This window comes from Lemur catta, chromosome 14 (genome assembly GCF_020740605.2).
Source record: "Lemur catta isolate mLemCat1 chromosome 14, mLemCat1.pri, whole genome shotgun sequence".
Classification (NCBI taxonomy): Eukaryota; Metazoa; Chordata; class Mammalia; order Primates; family Lemuridae; genus Lemur; species Lemur catta.
In genome coordinates, this window is record NC_059141.1 from 10,518,682 (window position 1) to 10,537,922 (window position 19,241).

Sequence of the window (19,241 nt, forward strand, 5' to 3'; positions counted from 1 at the left end):
TGAAACCGAAACAACTGTATGTAAATAAAGGACTGTTATTTACCAACAAGGGAACAAAAAGCCCTGGGCACCCTCTCAGCTCCCAGCCCGCTGGAGGACTTCTCTCCCCAGCAACTTCATACTTATTAGCTTGATTGCCAACTTGGGTTTATTATTCACAAACTCACCCTGAGCCCGGCCTTTGAATGCAAAGAAAAAAATGGTGTTTATGTTCCAGATTTTTTTGCTTTATTCTCATGACTGAAGTAAATGATGAAGTATTTTCTGCTTCAGCAGAAGCAGCAGGGAGGAAGTACATGCTGTAATTACCTTAAACAAGCAGGCAGCAGAGAGGAGACCGCTTCTGGAACTGCTTGGTAGGGGCCCCAGAAAAGGTGGGGACACTGGACTGCTGGGTCTACACCCAGCCTTCCACATCTCTGCTCCCTTGGGCAGTAAGGAGAGACCCACTCACCTTGCAAAGGTGGCCTATGGCCAACTTAGTGACAGAAATGCCCCCTCCAGCCAGTAAAGTACCTCCTTTTAATTGAGTGTTCCTTGGATTATTTTTATTTATTTATTTATTTTTAATAAGATATAATTTATTAAAATGTTCATGAACACAGGGACATGCATGTCACTATTATAAGTATCATGTAAAAATGATGTCAATTTATGTATATGGCGTTCATACCCTTAGATTATTTTTAAAGATGAATATTTAGGAAAATGTTTCAGTGTTTTAAAGGAAAATCATTTGTATTTGACCAACACAAAATGATAGGGACAAAGCTAAACTTTACTGGAAAAAATTCTATTAAAATATTCATCACAGTAAACACAAATCTGAATCAAAGATGCCTTCGGATAAAGATCTTGATCAGAAAAAATAAATCAGGCAATTGTCAAAAATACAAATAGTATTCAGTGTTTGACCTCAACAATAATCTCAAATTCTGATTTGGAATTTGGTTCCGATATACTCAACTTACCCCATGATCACTAAAAAAGTAAAATAAAATAAATCAACTATGTCTTCATTTTATTTTCAAAAGCATTTGTCCTTGGGGCTTAGGCTTAAAAAAATATTTTTACTAAACACAATCTTCAGAGCTTCTCTGGCAAATAACGATTCCTGACTGTCCTTGCGGAGGTTGAGAGGGGAGCAGGTGACTAGTTTGGGTCATTTTGGCCCCCGCTGCCCTCAGCTCTGGGTGGCACTGAACTGAGCACTCCTTGTTTCTTTCCCTTGAGAAGGGTGGCAGATTTATTTCTCCTAATTTCTCCTGTACTAGAGTGTGTGCGGTGTTCCTTCTACTACTAATTAATGTGAGAATAGAGAATCAAAGTGGGTATCCCTCCAAAGAGTTGTTTTTGAAGAGTGACAAATTAATCCCCTCGGATATGTCTGGAGGCAGGCAGGCAAGATATCTTCTGTTTTGTTCTGCAAAATTCTGCAAATAGATGTGCAAAAAATTCATTTTTAGAAAAGATTTTGTTGACAAATTTTATCCACTTCAGAAAACACACACACACACAAACACACATGCATACACTTACGCCATTTCTGGGAAACAATTCTGAAAAGAATATATTTTTGGACAATTGAAAAACTCCTGTGCCAAGTTCTATTTTTTGCTGCCTCCCCCAAACGCTATTTCCTTCCACCCCACCGCTGAGCAGCCAGGTTGGGGGTGAACACTGCTTTAAAGAAAGAACTAGGACATCTCTTCCCTCATTTGAACCCTACCATAACCCTGGGAGGTATTATTATTGCCCCCATTTTACAGATGAAGAAACTAAGGCTCAGAGCTGGTAAGTGGTTTATGCAAGTTGCATAGAGAGTAAGTGAATGCTGGAGTCGAGATTCGAGCCCAGATGGCTTTAATCCAAATCCCAGCTTCTTCCCACCAGTTTCTCCTGACTTCCTGCAGATTTCATGGACAGCAGCATGAAAGTTGGACCTTGCAACTACCTCAAAGATTAATATACGAATGGAAGATAATTACAGGTCATGCTTTAAAGTTAAATATTTAGTTTTTGCTTCATGCCCACAGAATTAGGGCATTAGTTTCTCATAAATCAATGCCCTTCAATCAATTATGTTCTTATTAATAGAAATAAACCCTGAGGGTAAGCCATAATCAGGCAGGCTAAACATGCCATCCATTGAAGTCTTTTCTTCCCCCTCACTTAAAGAAGGTAGCTTACTTAGTAAATGTCACTGGAATACCTTCCTTTCTTCCAACTTCATTTTGTGCCAATTCCTCCTCTCCCCTCCCTGCTACCGGTTCAGGAATTGGTGCCCACGGCATATAATTTGCTTTACTTTTTGCATCAGTTCTTTAAAGCATTATACTTCGGCCAGACTGCATAAAATAACACTGAGATTTGCTTTTTCTTTTTTAAATCCTCAAGGGGAAAGGAGAAGAACTGACATTTCTTGGGCTCCTGCTCCATGCCAGGCATTGTGTGCTGCGTTATGTTGCTCTATCTGTCCAGCAGCGCTGGGTGGGTGGGAGGAATCGTGGTTTCTGTTTAATGGATGCACGGATGTGGCCTCCAGGAAGTTGAGAAGTGAATGTGCCTAGGGTGCAGGGTGAGTGAACAGAGCACTACCGTGTCCTTCCAGCCTTGCACAACTCGTCCCTAACAGCAAATCAACAAGCACGTACAACAAGATGCTGGAACAAACAGTTCTTGCCAGAAGCTTCACTGCTGCAGTCTTGGAAGACAGGTACTGTGTACAGTCACTAATCGCCTCCTCAAGCCCACCTTGGAGGCGGGGAATCTGCAAGGAGGTAAATGATTTACCCAGTGTCTCTCTACATTTACTTCGGGGTGAGGCAGGATTCAAACAGCAGTCCTTTTTCTTTAATTCCATGTGCAAGTTGAGCATCCCTAATCCAAAATCCTGAAATCTGAAATGCTCCAAAATGCAAAACTTTTTGAGAGCCAATGTGATGCCACAATGGAAAACTCCACACCTGAATTCATGCCACAGTCAAAAGTTTGCTTCGTACACAAAATTATTAAAAACGTTGCCTTCAGGCTATATGTATATAAGGTATATGTGAAACATAAAATCAATTTCATGTTTAGGCGTGGGTCCCATCTCTGACATACCTCGTATTGTATTTATGTATATGCAAATATTTCAAAATTTAAAAAAATCTGAAATCCAAAAAGCTTCTGGTCCCAAGCATTTTGGAAAAGGGATATTCAGTCTGTACCATATCTCTGTCAAAATCATTTAAATTCATTACAGAATAGTAAGACTATGGCTGAAGGGCAGCAAGTAGCATTGCCCCCATTTTACAGATGAGAAACTTGAGGATCAGAGAAGGCGGGTTAGTTGTGGTTGTGGCATATCCTTTGTTACAATGTTGGCATGATTTCTGAGTTCACAGAGCTAGTGAGGGTCAGAGGCTGGACTCAAATCCTTATCTCTGGTTCCTGGATCAGTGCTCTTGACGTCTCCATTCCACATGACACAGATTTCTTGATAGTACATTTTATATTACACATGTTACTTTATATTATTTGTTTATAAATATTAGGTTAATGTTTATTCCTGGCTGATTCACAAGGAAGGGCAGATTGTGGCTAGGTAGACAGTTTGCATTTGGACTGTGATTTGCTTTATTTAACTGAAAATTACTGCCTTCACTAAGGGGTCATTAGCACATCAAAATGGTATTTGTTGAGTCAGGAAAAGTGATACATTATGCTTGCATTTATTCTTTGGTCCCCAAAGACTAATTGTTGGTTTGTATTTTTAAACACCCTTTCAAGTGCTTAAGAGCTCCTAATGAATTAAATTAACAAACTATTAGGCTTAAGAATAGTGGTGTCAACGCAGACAACAGTGTTCCAATTACTGGTGCTGGACACCAGGATGAGACGGTGTATGCGACCCTACAAACCTCTCTATTTCTAATGCTACTGGATCTTTAACCAAGTGTTTCTCCTGCATCATTGTGTGATCCATGTGTCAATCCTTTGACATGGGGACTGAAACTGCCATTTTACAGATGAGGACGCTGAGGTTTACAGAGGTGAAGCAGTGTGCCAACTCAGAGCGAGTAAGGCATATTTGCATGTGGGTTTGGGGAACCCAGAGCCCCTGCATTACCCCAAAGAACACTGATTTTGCAGATGACACTTGGTTTGACTTTGGGCATACACAACACTTTTGGAGTTTCTAATATAAACTGCCCAGAGCTCACCTCAGTACTGGCGTGAAGGTGATCTCCCAGGATGCCGCTTAAAGATCTGCCTTGGATGCAGAGGCCAGTCTCTCCATGCAGCTCATTGACTCCAGGAGACCATTGTAAGTACCATAGGAAGTTGTTAAGAGAGACGTTTGGGGGCTGCCCCTCACATCTGATGAGGTGCTCAGCTGCTTTCTTTGAGTGGAAGGAAATCCAACCCTGTTCTGTGGAGATAAAGCAGCAGCCACGGTAGGAACATCTGGAGACATTCTCTAACTGAATCTGTTTCCAAGGGCCTAGAATACCAGTGTTTCGGGCTGATGTTCTTAATCCTAATTATCACCATCATTTTTAGCTTACTTGGCATTGAATGCTCAGCACTACGTGTACATTTATCATATCGAATCATCTCAACTGTCTTACAAGGTCAGCACTATTGCTTTCCTGTCTTGCAGCAGAAGATACCAAAGCTCAAAGTGGCTGAGGGGCATCCTGGAGTCAGAGTGGCCACTCCTCAGACTGTGTCCCAAGGCACTTTGCCTGAGATGTCCCCGCTGGGCGCCTTCCGTGGGTCGTTCTCGCTGTGTTGCTTGTCTTCACGGTCCTGCCCAGTGGAGCTCCCGATGCAGCAGACTCATCACGCCCTCTCAAGCCAGGACCGGCGCTAACCTGAGATGGTCGGCGAGATGAGTCGGAACGAGGTTCGGGTCACTGACATGGCCTAAATCAACCACAAACAGCCCTTGTATTTTAGGGCACCGGGGAAAGGAGCCAGGAATCACTCAAAATGAAAGGCCTCCACTCTGTGGGAATTGGGTTTCTGTTGCATTTAGCAAAATAAATTGGCCCTGTAAGAAGTTTTCTAACCAAAATCTAGCTTCCCAAATTCAGCCTCAACCCCACCCACCTGCTATTCTGAGATGTGTGCCGCTAAGGGCGGGCTGCTTCACACTGGGGAAATGTGGCTTCTTCCTAATGTGTAATAATCATTCTTACCACTCAATTACTTAAGTAGAGAAGCACAGGGCCATGTTATTTCAAAAGAGCCTCCCGAGAGTAGGGCTGGAGATCTCCAAATGTTACCCAGAATTAGCTGCAAGAGGGCAGGCGATCAGATCTTTTAATATGTACCCAGGGAATAATGCATATATTACGTACTAGTAACTCAGGCAGTGCCTTAACTATTCCTCACCCTCTCATTTTAAGCTCAGACCTGGAAAACACCCTGTTCCTTCTCTTCCTGCTAAGAGATAGCTAGTCAAATAGGAAGAGAATTCAATTAGGTCTTTTCTGTTACTAGCAGTGGGGAAGGACAGGCTATCTTCCTTCCTCCCTTGCAAACTTAGCAAACCCACTTCCTGGTTGGAGATCAAATAGCAGTTTGGCAGAGCTGGGGGAAAAATCAGTAAATGAAGTAGTGGGGAAAAAAGAAGTTAAATTGTTTGGTATTGTGCAAACAAGAAAACCCCCTGTATTGTAAGACATTTCCCTATTCTGTTTGGGACATTAGTGGCTACCTTCTGTTTTGGGTTTTCCAATAAGTGAGGATTTAAAGAATTCTAGGAAAAAGATGTTTTGGGAAAGTTAAACCTAGCCCATTTTCTTGAGAAATATGCCTTTCCCAAGGCAATTTTTTAGCATCTTAAACCAGCACTGTTTCCTATGAAAAAACAGGAGCAAAAAAAAAAAAAAAAGGCCTTTAGTTTTATTTCCAAGATTTTCATTTAGATTTCATGTAGAATGGCAACTTGGAAAGGAGCTTTGATTTTTCTGGTGGCACAAGAACTAAAATTAAATCTGGGTTTAGCTAAAAATCCCCAGTGAATAATGAGGATTAAATGTTAGGGATCTGTTTGCCTATGAAACTTCTAATTTCATTTTGATCAGCATCTCCGACTGGTCAGAGCAGAGGGGACACTTTACATTTACAGGAGCGTGGAGACTTCAGGCATTCTGCTTGCTAGCTCTGCGTGGATCTTTACACCGAGTGAATAGCTGTGCATTTGTAGTAGAATCAAGGGCTAAAGAAGTAAAGGGAGGGGAGATTACCCTTTTAGAACTTGATTCCCACTAAACCAAAGGTAAGCTCTTTGTAACTATCGATCAGGAAAGAAATCCTCTTTTATTATTCCACAAATGCAGGAAAACCTTTTCTCCCTGTGCTGTTCTCCAACTCTTCTTGCAAATATAGAATTTACACTGACCTTGTGTTTCTTCTCGTAGACTTGCCAATTCTGAACTTTTATGATCTTTATCGCTGAATGTTTTCCCGCCTTCAATATGTGAAGTGGAAATACAGCAGTTGGTGAGTTAAACTTTTCTATCAAAAAATGTTCCAAAGCCATTTACCATTTTCAATTCATCTCATAAGAAAAACAGTGCGATCTTGGTCAAGTCATTGCAGCCTTCATTCAATATCTCACGTTCAGTATCTAAAACAATTATACTCAAGGGGTAGTGATGTAAGCACTTCAGACTTTTTTCTATTAGGATTCAGAGATTATGACTCTAGATGGGTTCTATGTACTTCTGGAGGAAATATAATTTTTTTATTAATGTTCTGCATGGCAACAGTCAACTTTGCTCAACTTATAAGAAGTCTTTGCTGATGGTTGCTGGAGGTCGACCACAGTGGAGGTGAAGGGAAATGATTAGCAGATATATGTTTTTGTTATTTTAGTAAAAATCCATGTGCCATTTGTAATGAATTGAAGGTTAAGTGACAATTTTTCTTTCCAACCACTCTTGTGTAGTCTCTGAACTGAAAACTGGATTAACCTTTAATTACCCTCAGTGATCTCTCAACCCCGAGACATTACCACTCCTACTAGTAGTATTTGCATATATAATTTAATGAGAGAAACATCTGTTTGCATATTTGGTATCATTAATATTATGCAGATGAACAGATATTCACAATATGATAGGCATTCGTGCTGATGTCTCATTTTCTTTCTTCATTTCTAGTCTTTCTTCCTCCACCCACTGATTGAGCTGGACTTGTATTAATTAGAATTAAGGGCTGTCTAAAGCCAATAGCCTTGTGCAGAGTGCACAAATGCAATGTGATCTGCATGCCTGCAAAACCACGTTTTATTCAACTGGGGAAAAGCAGAACTGCTGGGTCTTACAAAGTGGACATCATAGAGGCTTGCGTGCGTGTGTGTGTGTGTGTCTGTGTGTGTTTGCACGCGCTTTAAAGAAAACTATGTTTTTCCCTCTTCAATCCAAATTTTTTAAAATTCTTTTTATGTCTATTTTTGGAAGCACTTGCTTTCATACGCAACTTTCCTTTGATGGCCATAGCAAATACTTCCTACGTGGAGTTTAACAATTTTGGCACTGACAGAATCCGTGAGGGCCAAGCCAATCGAAACTTTATTTTCCCGTGAGGCTCACTGAAGTCTAACTGGGTCAAACGAATTGCCTATAGTCACCTTAGTGGCTAGTCATGGCGCTGGATCTAGGGTCTGAGCCTCCAGACTTCAAGACAGGTTTGTTTTTTTGACTGAACTGTGCTGCCTGTCTACATGAATGAAGTTTCAAGATGTTTAAGCAGCCAGTAAACCCATTTTATACAGTTTCATAGAAAATCTATGTGGTTACCAGTTGAAGCCACCATTTTAAAGGTAAACTATGCATTGCACATATACAATCTTTATCAGCAAACATATTTTGTGTACATGTTTTGATTCCTGCATATGCAAATTTTTAACTTTTGCATTGCTCCAGAGATAATGACAGATTTTTAAAAGATTTTCAGGCCTTTAATTTCATTTTTCAAGACTTCTTTTGATATGAAAAAAATGAGTGCTGCTTCTTTATGCCTTTTAAAGTGAAAAACTCTCAGTTCTAACGTAATTTCACCCCCTTCTGATCACAAGCCTTGAGCCAGGCACCACCACTTTTTAGCACTTCCAGCTTCTCAGCATATGCCAGGGAAATTATTTTATGGAACTACTCCCCGTGACTGTATTGTCTCATCAGACTGAAGAAAATTCTTGGCTTTCATTAGTGAATCTATCCTCATTAATTCAAACTAAATGGTGGTAGTGGTGAAGGGGCGGCCAGATTAACTAGTGAATACTTTGAACCATAGAAATTTTTTATGGGAATGTACTATTCTTACTCCCATGGATGTTCTGTAATGAAAGCTGGGCTGTGACTCTAAAGGTCTTTAGGAGACATGATTAAATCAATTGGTGTGTGATTTCACATCCATTATTTGTAGGCAAAGGTGTTTTACAAAACTATTGGAAGCAACTTGTTCCGAAGTATTTTTAACATCTAATTTATACATGTTCATTTATATGATCTATAAAATAAAAAGCATTTCTTTAAAAAAGGAGGGCTAGTTCAGATAGCATCTGGGTTATGATCATTTCCAAATAAATAAGATTTTTACCATATTTCCCAAGTAGAAATGGACATAATATGACAGTTTGATTCAAAAAGACATTTTGAACACCTGCTGTAAACAGAGCACTGATCAGGGATTAAGTTTCTGTCCGAAGTACAGTTAGTTTGTGCAATCATTTTAGATCTCCATCTCCTACTACTGTCTGGTAAGTAACATTTTAATACGAGGTGAAAATGTGTCCCATCCAATTGTGACTATAAATACTGTGTGTGAATGCCTGACACCTAGGAGGTATTCAATAAGTATTTGTTGGATGGATTAATGGATGGATGGTTGTATGGAGAGGTGAATTGTGGCAGCATAAGGCATCCTGATTCTCCTAGCCATTTCTAGAATCTCAAGGACTGCACTATTTCCAATGACCTAAGTACAAATTCTAGTCCCAGGACTAAGTTTTGCAAAGATAGGTATCTACATAACTCATGGCGTCTAGCAGTAGCTGATCTATCATGTATTTTGTGGGCATCCAATATGGGTTCCTGATCACTCTGGAATTGTATGGATAGTAGTTAAGGGGTGTGTGTGTGTGTGTGTGTGTGTGTGTGTGTGTGTGTTGTGGGAATTCATAAAGAATCTATGGAAAACTGCATTTAGTAGACAATTGGCAAGTATAAATTAGATTCTGGCTCTATTGTGACTTATATGTTCTTTTATTTATGCTACACAACTCAGTCTTCTTATTATTTCATATTAATTGACCTATATACACTGTGTTAGTTTGACCTCTGGGTGCTCTTATTGTATTTCTGGCCATGCTCTAGACTCTAGAACCTATTGTATACACTCTCAGGTGTGTTGACTTTTGGGTCATGAATGGGTTCACTTCAAGACAGGAGAAAAAAGATGTTACAAAGTGCAGGACCAGGTTTCCCCTGTGGGCGGAGGCTGTGTAGGACGTAGGGGACACGTCTGCTGACCCACTGGTTAGGACTGCTTTGGCGCTTGCTGTAGTTGCACTTCACCTGTTTCTGCCCTAATTTGGTATGAACTCTTGGAAAGTGATCAAGCTTCTAGTTGCACGAGGGAGTGGAAGCACAGATGCCTTACTGAGGTGGATAGCAAGAATCTCTGGGGCAGATCTTGGGCTTCCATGGATGCATTAATTTTGAGGTATTTGCACTGTCAATGATCCATTGTAGCAAGGAAAGAAAATACTAGAACTTTCATTAAAAATTTTGATTGAAAAGGTAAGAAATAAAATGAACATTATTAGTAGTTATTATGCAGCTTGAAATCAATACCTGTATATAATTTAATCATAACTACACATATACTAGGGATGAGCAGATGCTTTCTTAGGGATGGGGATATATATATATATATATATGATCAGGGAAGTTTGGAGACCTCTAGTCTATGGGAAGAGGCGCAGTACTTTCCAGGATAGCTGAGTAGAGCCCTTGCCCAGCTCCTGAGGGCTGTCTCCTGTAGCCCTGGGCAGTCTAGATATCCCAAGCAACCTTCAGGTCTCTCAGTGTGCTATGCTGTTGTGTGCCTCAGGGCCTTTGCACCTGCTATTTTTTCGACCTTGGATTCTCTTTTCCTCTGCTTAGTAAATCTTTATTTTACTTTTAGAAACAGTTTCCTGTGCTTGTTGGGCAGCATGGATCTCTCTATGGGCCCTACCACCCTCTCCTTGTAACTCTATTACTGCTTTACATGTTTATCACCCTTATTATTTTTTGAACAGCTGGAGGGTAGAGCTTGGTTTTTATACATTCGTGTGTAAATGCTTGCAGAATGAATGAAAGCAGAACGAAGTCAAATTAGTCTTCACTGACGACTCGCTGCAGGGTTTGCAACCTGTGACTTGTTTAGGTTACCAGGAGGGGTCGCTGTTGGCGCTTCCCGTACTGGCCAGCGCCTGGCTGTTGGATCTTTTCTGAGCAATAGATTCCCTCCCAATATGGCAATATGGCAGAGTCCACTCAGTTACCTCCTTCCCTCCCCCTTCCCCCGCTCTCTCCCCTGTAAAGGGGACAGAGGCTGAGCCTAGAAGGCAAAATAGAGTCTCTGACTTTATAACAAAACTTTTGAGCCGAGGTACCTGGGGAGCCCCCAGGATGAACACCTTGCTGGGTGGACTCCCAAATGCTGCTGGAGAAATTGTTGATGCTACCCTGCGGCTTCTCCTAGACCAGAGCGGCTGTTCTGGAGCAAGCAATAGCATATAAAAGAGGCTTTTGAAAATGTCAATGACTGAGAAACAGCAACCAACACTCATGAACTGATTTTTTGAGGCATAAAACCACATTGCTCCTTCTGAATGCATCCGGGCCGGGGGATTCCTTTAGCTTCCATGGGCAAACTGGGTAGAAAAATGCACCAAACTCGGCGAGATCTTTGTGTTAATAACAGTGTTGGAGAATGCACAGCTGTTTGCCTGACAACCTGTGCTTTTAAAAGATAAGTAATTATGAAGGCATTGGTACGAATATAAAAGGGGTACAGAATGTCTCAGTCCCATCCTTTAAGATTGTTGTTAATTTTTTAAAACTGTATTTTAATTTAAGGACGTTTTTATACCTTCGTAATAAATTAACATTTCAAAAGTACTTTTACCTGCTGAGATGGTTCATTCTGCTAATATGGGTAACGCTGTGGACTCGAATAATTAGTGTAAATTGCCTTTGAATAACACAGAGCTGGGAACAACTTTAACTTGCTAGAGCTTAATGCCCCTTGCAGTACAGGATGAAGAGTCCTTAATGGGGCCTGGAAAACAACTAATACCTACAAATCAAAGGAGAAAAGCCGGTTTTGATGCATTTGTCTGAGAGCGTGAGTTTTAAACTAAATTGTTAACACTTCCTCCCTGCTGAGGGTCATGGATTAGCTAGGCTGGGAGATTCTTTGAGAATCTTTCACACTGACCAGGGGAGGTAGGGGGTTCCAAATACAAGTGTTTTCTTAACCCTAATCCCTACCTCCCTGACCAGGACAGCTCTGCATTTCCCTCTAATTAGGTGAAGAATTAGGAGGTGGATAAATGTGTTCAGGGATGAGGATAAAGTGATTAGTTCACTCCAGACCATGATAGTGATTTCTAGGCGCTACTTAGTTCCTTTCAAGATAATAACTTTTCTCTTTTTTACAAAAACGTATTCAAGCGAACCTCAAACATGTATTTATAGGCAATGATAATTATCTTTGGGCAAGTTTGGAGCAGCATATTGACAAACTATTTTTATTCTCCTCTGCATTTGTTTAATTTTCATAAGATTTTTATCCCATGGAGAAACATCTAGAGCAGTTTCCAGTCTAAACCAAGTATTATAATTATTTGTGCAAACTGAAAAAAATTTAATAACTTAAGCAAAAAAAAATGTATTCACATTTAAATGATCCTTTCAGAGAAGGGGGAAAAGTACTTGTTGTTTAGGAGCTGTCTGAGATAAAACCATTTTGACACATTTTCTGCATATGAATAGATTCTTCTATGTATGCCTTTTTAAAAGGATCTTATAGATATTCCTCACTGACCTGTAATTTTAATTTCAAGTTGATTAAACGCAGTTACCAAATAGCTTCAAACTTTGGTGATATTAGCAGCCTTCACCCATGATGAATATCCCAGGGCTACCTAGCCCTCGAAATCAGTTTCTACACGAAAAACTCAGGTACCAAAAAGAACATGTTGCCTTTTACACTCCGACAATCAGTTCCAGAATTACATAGAAAGTTTCCTCTGCTTTTGCCCTTTTAGCTCGCTTGCTTACTGAACATACCGCCGATTGGTCTCACCTAGTACAGGTCTCCCTGGCTATAAACACAAAGGGACAATAACCTCAGAAAAAAGAAAAGTGACAGCAACAAACAGCACAACATTATGTTCTTCTGCCTCTTTTCCAAGGACATTTGAGGGCTGGAGGCGTTATTCCTCTTGGTCCTTTTTGAAAGCCAGTGTTTAGGAGCTTCGAAAGGCAATGATCTAATTGTGAGCTTTTGGAACAAGTTCTCCCTGTTTCATCCCTCTTGGACATTCATCTCTGTGGATTCTAAATGAGCCAGAGCAAAACAGAAGTGAGAAATCAAACTGGAGATGTGTGCTGGGTCTCCAGTGTAAATTTCTGAGTTAGCCTCAACTGACCACAAATAGACACGGCCATGGACGGCCTCTTCCCTCTGGAAGGCACATCCTGTTATTATTATCATTATTATTATTATTACTTAAAATAAAACTTCTTTTAAGCTGAAGTAAGTTTTCCTTTCCACTCCTACAAATAGCATGGCTGGTGTAAGGTTCGATGTTTGCATAATGTCCAATTATGCTATACAAGACAGATCACACTACATTAGCCAGGATTATGTTGCCTCTTGATCTTATCAGCTTTGTTTCCTAAACTACAAAAAGATCTAACACAGTGCTGGTTAGCAGTTTGGCTTAGACAATCTCTATCGTCATCCATCACTGTCACTGGTTAGCAGGAGGCATTAGGCACAAAGCTAAGAGACAGGAGGCAGAGCTGACACTGTCTTCCGAGGCTAACTCTCTAATTTCCCATTTATACCAGCTCTTAGGCTTGTCCTCGTTACTACTGAAGCTTTCTTTTCCTTGATTTTTTTTTCTTTGTAAGAGGAAATAGATACCCGTTGCCTTCTGAAGTCTTATGGGATATGTTACACATCTCAGTGGTTGCTTTGCTTGATTTTAAATTCTTTGTAACAATAGGTAAGAGAGGGAGTGTATATAGAAGGTAAAATTAAAATATATATTCCCAAACTAAAATGGGAGCAGTAAGTCAGATGCCTGAGGGAGAAGAGGCTGATTAGTGATTGAATCTGAACATTCTCATCTTCTGCGTTTGGCTCCACGCACACAACGAAAATTCTCAGCAGAAAGGGTACAGCCAGTCTAGCAATATGGATGTGGCATCTTCTTCATCAAATGTGAGATTATTCCAAACTTGTCCATTTCTGCCTCAAACTCTGATTCTTTTAAATGGCACTAGGAGCTAGCCAGGAGCCTGGATTCTGAGCCACTCTTAATTGGACCAGGTAGTGCTGCGCTGGGCACTTGTGCCAGGTCAGCAGCCTTCATGGGGACCCTCATCTGGAGACAAGAAATGGTACAAGATTCGGAAACAGAATCCATTACCCTACTTGTGGTCAAAGTCTGATGGGATCAAGTAATAGGAATCCCATAGAAATATCTATGTGTCAAGTAGTAAACTTGATAATTGTAAGAATACATTTCATGCAGCAGGAGAGAATACCCAACCAGAAGATTAACATTTCTGTTATATAATTACAAGTTCAAGGAGTTCAGCCTCTTATCACTCTATAGTGAGTATAGAAAGTAGAAGTGATCCTCTTTAATTTGTAATTATTTAACTGCAATGTGAGGTCCGGCGGCCTTATTCTTACCCTTCTGGGCTGGAAGACATTGGTATGCAGAAGCCATGCGAGAAGGCACAGTACACTATCAGAAGAAGACATGTTTGATTATTCTTTAAAACCAACTAAGAGAAGTTAATCTCATTGAACTTCTTTTTATTCAACAAAAGAGTTGGATGTTTCCAAGTCTAATGTGACTATAATGTTCATTAAATGGACTTCTTTACACCTTTAAATGGATTAACTGCACATCTTTACAGTCTAATTATTATACATGTCATTCAAAAAAATCACAGATCTAATTCAGGGGATGATAAAGGCCTTTCTTTTGCGACTGTGGACAAGACATTGTAGTAAATGGATGTGATTTTTATCAGGGCCATTTTTTCAAAAGGGCACATGTTGCTCCCAGGAGGTGGGAGGGAAGGACGGCACTGAATGTACTGAATTTTTCTGCCCTAGTAATTTTATTTTAGAGATTTAGGATCTGACCACGCTGGTGCTTGCCGTGCCAGGTACCTTAGAGGTTCCTCCCGCCTACGTCTGCCCAACTAATGACTTCAATCTGTCCAAGACAGCTCTTGGTCAGATAAGCGATAAATTATGGACGGCCTCCGCTCCGTCTCAGGGCTTTGGGGCTTCTCTGAGTTCTCATACCCAGACCATTCTTGGAAGTGAAAGAGACTCTCTCACCATGCTCCAAGAAAATAACAATCCAGTTTTCACATGTATGTTTGATGTCAACTCTGGGCTTGTACTTGTCTTGCAAGCTCATACTATTTTTCCTTGCATTGTACCTATATGGAGTTACTCTGGAGTGGTGGATGAGGACCTAGCGGAGGAGAGGAAGCACCCAACCCCTCTCTGGACACCCCCCTTGGAGCCAGTCAACAGCCTCCTTACCCCCAATCCTGGCTCCCGCAAGGGACCCCAGGCTGGACTGCAGCTGGGAATGAGAGGCATGTCTAGAACATCCTCATGGCACTGAGGGAGAACATGGATGGTGTTAGGCAATGGTAGGTGGAAATGCCAGTACAGCCACTTCGTGGTGATATAACTAACAAGTTACTCAACCTCTAAAACCTGAGTTTCCTCACCTATAAATGGGGATAATTATATCCACCTTTCAATGCTCTTATGGGGATTTAGAAACAACAAATGTATAAAGGGACTAGCACAGTCCCCAGCACACAGTAGGTGCTCAATAAATTCTAGGCCCCCTGTCCTTCCCTATCAGCTGTTCCTTTCACTCCCCTCTCCAATGCCACTACTCATTCTTAATTCTCAGTAGCGTTCAGTTAACTCTGAGTAAGTTCTTGCTTCATAAACAAAGTGTAACAGCCCAAAGTTTACCTGTCCTAGGGTTCTTTGCCCTTTGAAAGGAAAATCCTAAAGCACTCAAAATTTCCAGGAGCAGTGGATTGCTGGCCAGTGGGCTCAGTGTCTGGGATAGCTGGATACTTCCTTGGCACAGGCAGCCACAGACCCATGTGACCATAGCCTCTCCCAGCCAGAAGCCCCCGTTCAGGCTCTGTGGTCTCAGTCTCAGCCTGGTGCCCGAAACTCCCCCTAGAGCCTGCCTACTGCCTGCACTTCCAGCTCTGGAGTATGGCCCTGGGTTAGCATGTGCTGTCCCCAAACCTGAGTATCCCACTTTCCATCTTTGCCCACCTCTGTTGTCCTTCATTCCTGGCATTCCCCAGGGTATGGCGGCAATGGGTAGGGACACTCTCGGAGACTCCTGTCTTGAGAAAACTCTTTCATAAATCATTTAAGACCCACGTCGTACCAACATCAATTATCAGAATTAATTGCTCCTTAAAACGTAAAAAATTGTGCTACAAAGAGTCAACATTAGCTTGGGAACTGTAAGTCTCTTCCTCGAATCTTCAGAAGGAGCACGAGGCAGGTACCGGGATAAAGCAAACATCAGTGCGTTGTGTGCTAGGTTCTGTGTCCCCGTTTCCAAACTAATAAATACTGAATGAGTAAATAATTTTGTTTTCTCTCTGTGTTATAAAGATTCAGTCCTATTTGGCCAAGTAACTTCAGGGAATATCATTAAATACATTTCAAGTAGTGTTTTCTTTAAGCCATATTCTGCTCTTGGAAGATTTCTACGGACCCGCTTAGAAAGTCAAAGTGGAAGGAGGTCTGTGTGTGGTGTGTACTCAAGTGTAAAAGGCTCCTCGAGACTGAGACTTGCCAGGAGAATACTATGAACATCATATCCATGTTATACGGAGAGAAACCAACAGTGGGAAGCACACATTGTTCGCTCACTCATTCACTCATTCGTTTTCTCATTAATTCCAAACGGTCTACGGTGGTGTACAATGGAAATTAAATGACAAGAATTAAAACCTTACCCAAACAATACATTTGTATAATTAATGATAAAAAGCTAGAAAAATTTAGTTATAAAGACATGACTTAAGGATATTTAAGAATAGAATGCTAGTATCTTATTAGCTATGTATAGGGTGTATATATAATATGGATATGATGTTCATAGTGTAAATGTGTGAATTACATATAAATAATATGCATGTTACATATGAGATGATATTAATTCCAAAAGTATTAGCCATTAATGTGGTATTTCCACATAGGAAAACATACATTCTTATTTCAAGATTTTTCTCTACAAAAGCATTCTGTATTTCCACCATAGATTTTTTCGATCTATGAGCTAGGAAGAAGAAAACAACCTCACTGTATTTTATGTTAATTTTATCCTAGGTTTAGCAGGTAACAGACAATAAGCTTTGATTTGTATGTATTCAGAGACCTGACACCAGCTTCAATGCTTGGGAGGGAGAAGAATCTTTGTTCGGGAAGTTACTTATTGGACAATTAACATGTGGAAACTATACCAAACAGTATGTGAAAATGGTAAATTCATGTTGAATTTCCAAAGGGCGGAGGCTCGTTCTTGCAACAAGACCATGACAACTCTTGCTGATGGAATAAATGGGATCATTATATTTCAGTCTCCAAGTAATTATCAGAAATGAAGCTTTGTGAATTCTTTCCTAATGGGGCCACCTGTCACCCTTCAGTCTTTTGTGTATAATGGCATTTTGTTTCTGAAAACTTGGACCTGCGTTTAGCTCTTCCAAATGTTAGGGACCATGTCCTGATTCACCCCTGTCTTGCTATGATGAATAGACACACTTTCAGCTGGTTTTGTCTCCTCCACCCAACATGTGATTCTGTGTGTCCAAAGTGCCTGTGGCAGGTATGTAAAGCTATAGCAAAACCAGTTGTTTCATCATAATTATTGGCTCATTGGCAGGCTCAATTGCTGAGACATCCGCGGGGAGAGGGGGTTGGATGGTAATTTACTCACCACGGCCTCCTCCGGCTGCCGCCTGCTGCCAGCTGCTCCGGGCATGTGGCGGCTGCACCAGGCTGCTTCTGCGACCCAGGACTGGAGCGTGGCTCTCTGTGGGCTGTGGTCAGGGGACTGGGGTGTCTGGGATCTTGCTCAGGGCTTGCACCAGAATGCCAGCTCCACAGCTTTTCTGCTGGCAGGCTGGTCGCACGTGCTCAGCACTTCTCCTCTGTGGGTGGACGGAGAGTGCAGCCTGGATCTGAGCTTGCTTGTGTGACTCAAGGCTCTTGAATACACAGTGGTCTCGTGGCTCTCTGGTCGATTATTCAAGATTTTTTCTCGACCAAGGCATTCTACACTTGCCATCATAGATTTGTTTGATCTGTGAGACAGGAAGAGTTACACAACCTCACTAAATTTTATGTTAATTCTGTCCTAGTCTTACTGGGTAAGACACAACATGCTTTTATTTGCACTCCATTCAGGGACCTGGCACCAGCTTTGGACGATGGAAGGAAAGAGGATCTTTGTTCAGGAAGTTACTAATTGGACAATTAACATGTGGAAACGACACCAAACAGTATGTGAAAATAATAAGTTCACATTCAATTTCCAAAGAGCAGAGGCCTACCTCTTCCTTTCCCCACAGATCGAGAAACTGTGTTTGGTTCAGTGATATCTTCAAATGGCAGACGTTCTTCCAGAACACTGAGTGGCCCTTTGAGGGGCTGCAGCTTGGCAACCACTAAAGATCCACTAATGATCTCCTTCAGTGAGCAAAAGTGTATGGACAAAATACCGCAAGGAACTGACTTGATAAGGTCCCTTCGTTAGGTCATGCCTTGTGTTGCTCTCTCTAAAACAAGGGAGGGGGGCCTTGAGAGTCTCTGTCATTGAGTGATGATGTGAAAGCGCTTTTCAGGGCTTGGGAGTGTGGGTGGGAAATAAGTTGAGTCCAAGTCCATGCCATCACAAGTGCTGGACCAGCTGACCACTTTCCTGTCTTGTGGAATTACAGTCCTATAGTCTGTATGGGTCAGGGCCATAACACTACTGGGAAATATCATTTCACCCTACTTAGGACTTCCCATCACCAACTTTCTAAAAGGTTCAGATTTGCATTAGTGATGCAAATTGTAATCAGTAATCAAAAGTGGTCACTCCTAATGCAGGAAGAATCCCTGATACGCTCTTATGTCAACACAAGACTTCCCTGCTCCAAATTCGCCCCAGCGGGAGTGCGTGCCAATTTGACATCTTAACCCATTTCGGTCTCAAATTCTCTTGCAAGTGATGGTTCTTCAGAAACAGCCCCAAACCTCCCCTCCCTCCCTCCAGCTTGACAAGACACAGTCACATCAGCACCTGGGTGGCTGAGTGGAACTGAGCCCTGCCATCCTCATGTAACAAGTTGTGTGATTCTGACCACAGTCCCCAAATTGACACCTGTTGAAATAATATTGGAACCACGTTGTAACTAATTGCAACCAAGATGTCAACTCAATTAATCTGACAATAGAAATACCCAGGAGCTGCGGCTCATGCCCAGGCTGGTGCTCTTGGTCAAGTCCAGGCCTGTTGTCTATTACCTGACAAGCCCAGGACAAAATTAACACTAAATATAAGGTAATTTAATTAACTCCTCCTATCCCAGCAGGCAGGTCCCAGCACCCTGAGTGCCCCAGGCCTTCTAAAGCAGAGGAGTGTTGCACCCCCAGCGGGTAAACATTTAGGTTGTGCTTTCATTTTTTAAGTGGATGGTTTGAAACCAAAAATCACTATGAAACTCCTTCGGCCACTAAAGCAAAAGCATATTTTTTTCTTACCCTTTAAAGGTATGGCCATAAATTGCATGAAATTCATTCATAGGAAAACATACCTTGTAAGAGTCAGGATCCTTCAAGGAATACATGTGTTTCCTGGAAAAAAAGAGAGAGAGAGAGAGACAGAGAGA

General features: G+C 41.3%; 1 long non-coding RNA gene across 3 annotated transcripts; it reads right to left on the bottom strand.

The window, feature by feature from the left end:
* Positions 1–774: 774 nt before the first annotated feature.
* On the bottom strand, positions 775–19,204 carry LOC123649692. 3 transcript variants are annotated; one of them, XR_006739113.1, is made up of 4 exons: positions 19,167–19,204; positions 17,303–17,669; positions 4,209–4,914; positions 775–1,433 (listed from the first exon to the last, which is right to left on the bottom strand). It is a non-coding gene; the product is annotated as an uncharacterized LOC123649692 (long non-coding RNA). The 3 variants fall into 3 exon arrangements; XR_006739112.1 differs by lacking the exon at positions 19,167–19,204 and having other exon boundaries at positions 17,303–18,818; XR_006739111.1 differs by lacking the exons at positions 17,303–17,669; positions 19,167–19,204 and having other exon boundaries at positions 4,209–10,991.
* Positions 19,205–19,241: the final 37 nt, after the last annotated feature.